An 8,338-nucleotide genomic window follows, 5' to 3' on the forward strand; every position below is an offset into this window, starting at 1 on the left:
ACTCAATCTAGCCCTTGCACCGGCAAACTTGACAACAGCAACATCTCAGCACTTTGTTCACACACAAGGCTTGAATCAGTGGGTTTTTCTTGCATGAATCATCATCACAAATCACAGAAAAACTTGTTCAACATGAGGTTCTCGAGAGTTCTTAGCTGCAGCTCAACTTTTAGTATATTTTTAAGGCCAAAAACGCTAAAGGCTCCTATAACAATATATATATAGACCAGTGCAAATACTTGACTGCTTTTCATTGAATTCATTGCTATCACCATTCAACCAATGATTGTAAAAGAACAATTCTGACATTCTCTAAGTGAAAGGACAGTATTACCCTTTATATCTCACCACATAATGACACCTTGTGCACTAGTAAAACTAGTTCATATAGGTGAGGCCTTAATGAAATAGATCTCTTTGCTTAGCCTTTAAGTTCTGCAACATCATTAGAGGAATATATTTCCATGGACCACAGCCACGTGTCACACTCCTGAGCATACCAAGAAAGCTCAAAAACCACCCTTATACTAGCTGTATATTGCATTCAACAAAATACTGTTGCTGAGCACTGCTGTTCAGTGCAATGCAGCTAATCAGACATATGAGTATTCATAGAATATAGCTGAGAAAGTACTAAAATACCCTGTGAGCACCTGTAGCAAATTTCTTATACACTGAACCTCAATGAAAACAGCCAATTTAGCTAAAGCAAGTGTACAAGCTATGATGAATTAATACATGCCAATGCGAAAAATCTGTCATTGCAGAGTAAATGACAATGCTGCCCCACTATCATATTTTAAGCCACAATGCAAATAGGGTATACACTTAAAACCATTGAACCAAAGCTTTTTGACATTAAATAGACAAATAATTTTTAAGGAACCTTAGGACCAACAAGGACAACTAAAGAGATCTTCTAAAGTGATGCAGTAGGGTAATTGGGTTCAAATTGACCATTGAGTAAATCAATTGTACGCGAATTACTAGAATTGAGGATTTGTTATCTTATTGAGTCTGGAGATAGACTAGTGTTCATGATGTGAATTGGATTGGTTATACTTTTTTTTTTTTTTTATAGCGAATTTCTTGGTCGAGTCAAATCCTGAGGGCGTCTTTTTTTTTTTTTTTTTTTTCGTCAAGAATTTTTCCTTCTATATCTAGTGTGCAAGTCTCTATACTCTTTTTACTTTCCTGCTTGTACATATTAATTGCTTATTATTTTTATGTGATTGATGTAAGCTTATATGATTATCACGATGGAATCAATTCACACACGTGTTTAACTTTTCAAAACAATTAATCAGATATAACCTATCACTATTTGGATGGTCAAATCAATTACGGGCTTATTGATTTATTTATTTGTTTATTTATTAAATCAGGTTTGATTTATTTATTTGTTTAGGTTATTTAAATCTGATTTTATTTATTTAAGGGTCAAGTGTTTCATATTGACTATTGAATACAAAGCAAATTACATTCACCAATTATATTTGAATAAATATACGTTGGATATATTACCTTCAACAGTCAATTGATCAAATAATTGTCTAAGATCATGTTCGTCCGTTGTGTTTTTAATTGTGACTAGTTATAATTTCAATTGATACTTTTTCAGTTAGACTTAGTCCTGAGTTATTTGATAGAACTAATATAATAAATTTGGGTGTTTTTATGTCTTTTAAGGAAACATGGGGCGGAATGGATTTTTTTAAAGTGTGCAAATTAAAGTAGAAGTCTTTTGCGATTTCTTAGTTAGTGGCGGTGGTTTGTGTGATTAATTAAGGGTTGATTTGGTGGAGACCATGTAGCTTGCTTGTATAAACTAGGATCAATGTAATACTCTAGATTTTTATTTAGGTTTTAATCTTGATTAGTAACCTGATTTACTTATTTTGGAGATTTTGTTATTTAAATTGGGAGTTTTATATCATTTATTTGATGATTGGATCTTGTTGTGATTTCCTTAGTTAGTAGGGTGGTTAATGTAAGTAATTAGAGGACCTTGGTCTATGATTATTTAGAAATTGTGGTGGTTATGCAATTTAGAAAAATTAGATGTGGATTACACGTGTCATCCATCCTGGCCACCTCAAGGCTACGTTTCTCTCATGCATTTCATGCCCTGAGATCTCATCTCCACCATACACTTGCTTATAACTTTACCATCCCCACCTACGACTTTTGATTCTCACAAGCCTCATAAATAAATGCTAGCTGTCATCTGACATTCAGAGCAAAAGAAAGGAAACCGAGAGGAAGAGGAAAGAGTGGGGTTCGGCGAAGGAGAAAGAAAGGGCTGGAAAATAAGAGGAGAAGAAAAGGGTTGGCCGGGAGTTCTCCACGTACCGTTAACCATCATCTTCATGCTCTTCATATCTCCATTTTCATGCTTGTCTAAGGTAGGGTTACTTTAACCTTGATAGATATGGTGATTTTATTTCAATCTCTTGATGTTGCCATGAATATTTGTTGTACCCAATTCTTGTGTATATCATTTTGTTTTGAGTTTCTCCCTGCTTTGGTCATTTTGATTCTCCATCATCTGTTGAATATGTTACTTAGTTGAGAAGTATCTTGTATACATATATATGTTGATATACCAATGTACTCATTTTTGGTATCACGCTCCTTTGGTTTCATGAAATCTCTTAGCTACTTTTGTTAGTGTAATTCCTGCTGGGACTTATTGTCTCCCCCAGGGCTGAGCCAGGATTTCAATTCGGAGGGGGTACAGTTAAAAATAAATAAATAAATAAATCACATGCACAAAAGAAGAATTTTAAGAAGAAAAAAGAAAAGGAAGACAAAAGAAGGAAAATTGAGATAAATTTGAATGGAAAATAAATTAGACTATGATTCAAAAAGGAAAATTTGACTTTAAAAAAAAGAAATTTGAATGGAAAATAAATTTGACGATATATAATTTTTCATACATGCTTAAAAAGAAAATACAAATTAACTATATATATTCTATTGGGCGGGCCAGGCTAGGGGGCACATGCCCCATGCCTGAATTGGCTCCGCCCCTGGTCTAACCCCACCATCATTGTAGTTTTAATGAGTCATTAACAAGACTTGGAGTTGCTGGAATTTTGCTAAATTAAAGACTTGCATGACCTTGTATACTTAGTGTTTGAGTAAATGCTTAAATGCTCTTATTTTTTAGCACATTGATGTAATTTAAGAATTTGATCTAAACATGTAATCGTATCAGTTGTGGACATTTTGTGGGAATTTTATGGACTATTGTTTAGATTTCAAACGAGTTGTAGCTTGAATTTTGAGATTTGAAACAAACAAGAATGGTTCATTGGGCTTCAATTCAATAATTTCTCCAAAGGGTTGTAGTTTTCCAAATGATCTAAATTTTGTACTACATGTTCATCTACATGCCTAGTACCTTGGATGAACATATATTTTTATAAAAATCTGAATTTTTTCACTGGTTGAAATAAGATTTTGAACATTTTATTTGGCTGACTTCTTGACCTTCGAAAATTTTAAAAACTTCCAGTTTTATTATTTCATAAGTCCACTTTCCATATAAATTTAGTGTCGAACTAATTTTCTACATATTTTTGAAGTATTTGCTGCCTAGATTTTAGGGAAAAGTGCAATAAATCCACCTGAACTATAAGGCATTTGCACAAAACCCCCCTGAATTAAAAAGAGCCCCCTAAACTATTAAAAAGTTGCATTTGAGGACAATAGGAGAGGTCTCCGGTACCAAAAAAAAGAATATTACAAGATTACCCATAATAGCACTGCACCGTTTTGATGCTTTATAAACTTGTGCTGCCGTGTCATAAAATTTCAATAACCAATCAAAATTGGACAACACACCACCACCCCACCTCATTTTAGCACCCGTTCCCACAATCCCACCTCATTCTACTACCACCAAACACCACATCTGCAACGGACCCGGGAAAGGTCACATAGCACCAACGGCGAAGCAAAAATGTGGACGACAACACCAAACACAACCTCTACAACCCGACCTGGAACAATCACATAACACTAGCAACGAAGCAGCGATAAGTATGACACCACCTCCTCCTCAGGGTAAAGTGCAATAAACCCCCCTGATCAAACTATGGATTGTTGTCCCTTGTTGCATTCTAGCACCCCCTAATCGTACCCTATGATTTAGAATTGATTTCTTTCTATTGTGAAAGAGGGTTTTGGTGTATAATTCTAAGCTTAGTAGTTGATCATTAATGAGATTTCATTTGTTCACGAAATATATTTATGAGAATTGTATATGAAAAATTTGGGCAATGAATAGAGTAGCGCAGTGGAAGTTGGTTGATGATATTTGTATCTATTTTTGATGATTGCTTTGTTTATCTCTTGGAGATTAAAGGAACTTTTTTTTAATATTGTTTTGTTACTACCCATATTTCGGGTCATGACATAGGACATGTGTTTGCCCATGCTAAATCCGCATGACATTTCTTCTCACCACACACTCACCTATGAGCTATGAGACATGTTTTTGATCTTCTTTTTTTCCTTTGTTGTAGATAAGTTGTGTGTATATATATATATATATATATATATATATAAACATGTTTTATTAATTTCTATACTCCTATTGATTTTCTTTTTTATAAGTCTTAGTCTTTTTTTTTATATACCCATTCATTATATCTTGCTCTTCTCTGTCCTTCACTTTTGCAAGTCCACTTCGTCAAAATTCCACTACATTTTATTATAAATATTAATGTATGTATACATATTGTTTTTATTTATTTTTATAATTCTTTAGTTTTATTCATATGCGAATCCATCATCTCTTACTTTTTTATTTTTGTTTCTTTATCTTGGTATTTTAAAATAGTTCACTTTAAATAATAAGTAAAATAAATATTCTTTACACTTTCAACACTATGGTTACATAAATATATTCACATATTCACGTTTATCTTATCATTTGTGTCGTCTTTGTAATAATATTAAATGCATCATTAATTCAACTAAGAAAAAAAATGTGCATGCTATTTTGAATTGTAGTGCATACTCTTTTTGTTTATCAGTCAATTATTATTGGAAGTGTTAAATTATTTGTTCCTCGTAGTGGTCATCCTGCCACCGAACACTAGATATTTCTATTTAATTGCAACTTAAACAGGTTCAACATTATAGAATATGTTATATATTCATTCTTATCTTATCATTTTTTGTCTCTCTTTATAATAATGATATGTGTTAAATGCAATGGGATAAACGTGCAGTTTATACATATTTAAAATTAGTACGGTAGTATTCATTTTTGTAATTAACTTAACTAGTTGTTAAAATTAACTATCAATGTTTTTTTTTTTTTTTTTTTTGTGGGTGAGTAAATTGTTAAATCATTTGTTCACAGGGAACATCCCCCAACTCTTTTCTTTCAATCACCTCATGAAGCAAGTCAAAATCAGCTTACTTTACTGCAATGCTGACTCGATGAGATGTGACAGCTTTGCTTTCCATTGTTCGGAAATATAAATTTGACCTGAACGTTAATTGTGCGATGCCCACCACCAACAACCACTGTGCAAGTGAGCAACAAATGCACCCGCATCCATTGATTCCTCGTGATATGCTCAGCGACCACTGTTACTGATGCCAGCCATGTAAATGTTTAGTTTTTGGTGAGTGGAGAGCCCAAGAAGGGCCATGCAAGAAGAAAAGGCTCCACACGACGATGAGATGACGGAAATGCAGCTTCTTAATGATCAAAAGCAGTGTGCAGAGCATGTACAGACGTACAGTATGCTGGTTGATTTTGGAAGAAGTGACGTCGGAAAGGTTTCTCATAACTGTCAAGAAGCCCCCATTGCCATTGCAATAGAAGACAACTACCGTGGAGATGCTGCAGCAATTAGACTTCCAAGCATGAGAGAGTGGCATCATTCATTCCTCTGGAGTTTTTTGATGAATCAAAAACCTTCACTCCTAATCAGTTAAGCATAGGGTTAAGTGCAAGAAAACCCCTCTTCTATCGATGTAGTGCAAAATAGTCCTTGTCTAGTTTAAAATACCCCTATACTATTGAATTGGTGCAAATAGGCCCTTGAAGACTTAAAATGACAATAGTACCCTCATTTTGGCAGAATAAATAAATAAATATAAATACAGACCATGCAAAATGACTATTTTATCCAATGTGGGTAGGAAAATGACTTTTACCCATTTGCTATATTGTTTAAATCCCACCCGCTTAAGTTTGCTGCATCCACCAAAGCTTCCCTCCATCTTTGCACCTTTTCTTTTTCATCCCCAAAATTTTCTTCATGTTTGGCAAATGCTTCTGCAAAACTCTCTGTTTGTTTCCTTACTTTGGATGGATCCACAGTGTAGAAGATAGGAAAAACTATCTGTCCTATCTTGTTCTTGCATTCAATGATCTCTACAAGTTCATCCAAGCACCACGAGGAAGAAGCATAGTTTTTAGAGAAAACAATAACAACAAATCTTGATTCCTTAATTGCCGTCGGGAGTGCTGTTGAAATCGATTTTCCTCTCTCAAGTTTTTGTCATCTTTAAAGGTCTCGATTCCTTTTTTTTGTAGGGCTGCATGGAGATGGTCGACAAAGTTCTTGTGCATGTCTTCACCTCTAAAACTTAAGAACACATCATATTTCCATTGAGCTATGGAGGAAGAAGAAGAAGAAGCCATTGAAGCTTACAAAATTACTTAAGAGCCAGAGATCTGGAGATTAATAATGATATTTCAGAAAGCTATTCTATATCCTAGCAGATGGCTGAGCTTGATGTCCAGGTAACTTCCTACTTTGCTTTGGAGAATGAGTTTACATATAGGGAAGATGGTGGTGACTTGCCAAGAAACTTGTAGCTAAAAGAAAGTAAGAAGCAGAGAGGAAGCTCCAAAGGTGTAAAACAAATAAACGACGACCACCACCTAGTCAGAAGGTATATAATCTCTTATTCCTTTGTTTGTCCTTTTTTGTTTTGATGGGGTTTGGGGGGATGGATTTAATTTATTGAATATGAGACAAGTAACTTACATTTAAGGTGTAGCATGTACCCACTTGTGATATCACCCTGCTGAATGTGGGTCTTAATTAATAGGAGTGAATGATTCTTAGTTTCATTGTGTTTTGGGGCCAACCATAATAGCCACGGGCCAAGTGAAGCAAGCATGAGCCTTGCTAAATATGTAGGTCTGTTGGATTTGGTGGAAGCATATTGTCCTTCCCGACACTCGCATTTGAAGAAGAATTTCTTCTTCGTAGTGAAGAAAGGACATAAGGGCTTGCCGCCCCTTTACTCTTAAACAATCATCAATGAATCCGTTGAACACACTGAGGGCCCCCTTTTACAATTAAGTATTTGGTACAAACTCACATTTAATTCTGAGGGGTTTTGATTGTCCATGGTCAAAAGAAACATGACCAACCTTGTACCACTTTTCATGCTTTGATATTGATGTTGTTATGAAAACAAACTGAGGTTTTTATAAAATGGGGAGAGACTAAAAAATATCTGACTTTGGATGTCAGTTTCGAAATCTAGTTGAGAAAGTGAAGGTGCTTTCATAAGTATATGTGTTCTAAGAATTATTGTAAGAAAATGTGTTATTGAATGTACATGAAATTCATTATTTTTCTTTCTGTTTATTAGTAATGTGCCAAAGTTTACTTTGTGATGTGAAATACTGAACAAAGTTCCTTCTTATTGTGGTCAATTTTTAAAGCAGTGTACAGTGAGTTTAAGGCTCCATTTTGATAAATGACTGAATTTGTCTTGCTTGATTATAGGAGAGATGCATCTGAACTCTCTCTATATATACTATGCAACTCAACTATTGAATCATAAGATTTTCTTCACAAATTTTGAATTTATTTTTTTAAGCTCTGTCCTGTTTGGTAAAAGGTATCTAATATCTTGTCAGTGGGTGGTCCTTTGAATGGGTCCTTGTGGAAGGAAGTACCATTTTTGAATGAATTATTGTTGGGAAGAATGTCATAGCATATGGGGAAATTTGGTTATTTTTTATGTGGTAACTTAGATTTGAAGGGTTAATTAATTAATTATTAATTTATTATTATAAATAAGAAATTTTCAATAGTCAATGCCTTCCTTTCTTCCTTACACTTCGGCTGTTTTTACGGTCTAACATCTCTTATTCCTTTCTTTGTTTCTTTTTCTATCTTGGATTTTATCAAAGAACTTGAGGGAGGTGGGTTGAATTTTATTTTAAATTTCTTTAAATCCTAATTGATATGATCAAATGTGAGAATGGGTTTTGGGGCAATGGTTTTAATTTCCTTGAACACGACGAGGAACTTCAATTTCAGGAGCATCATGTAAGACCGGGTGA

At 34.3% G+C, this 8,338-nt stretch overlaps 1 long non-coding RNA gene across 3 annotated transcripts; it reads left to right on the plus strand.

Moving 5' to 3' along the window:
- The first annotated feature begins 2,169 nt into the window (after positions 1 to 2,169).
- Positions 2,170 to 7,634, plus strand: LOC132311418 (uncharacterized). 3 transcript variants are annotated; one of them, XR_009482974.1, is made up of 3 exons: positions 2,194 to 2,405; positions 5,378 to 5,968; positions 6,566 to 7,634. It is a non-coding gene; the product is annotated as an uncharacterized LOC132311418 (long non-coding RNA). The 3 variants fall into 3 exon arrangements; XR_009482973.1 differs by having other exon boundaries at positions 2,195 to 2,405; positions 5,378 to 5,956; XR_009482972.1 differs by having other exon boundaries at positions 2,170 to 2,405; positions 5,378 to 7,634.
- The last annotated feature ends 704 nt before the right edge of the window (positions 7,635 to 8,338 follow it).

Source organism: Cornus florida, unplaced genomic scaffold (genome assembly GCF_030987335.1).
Source record: "Cornus florida cultivar Cherokee Brave unplaced genomic scaffold, ASM3098733v1 CherokeeBrave_3.0.0_Hap2_Chr06, whole genome shotgun sequence".
Lineage (NCBI taxonomy): Eukaryota > Viridiplantae > Streptophyta > Magnoliopsida > Cornales > Cornaceae > Cornus > Cornus florida.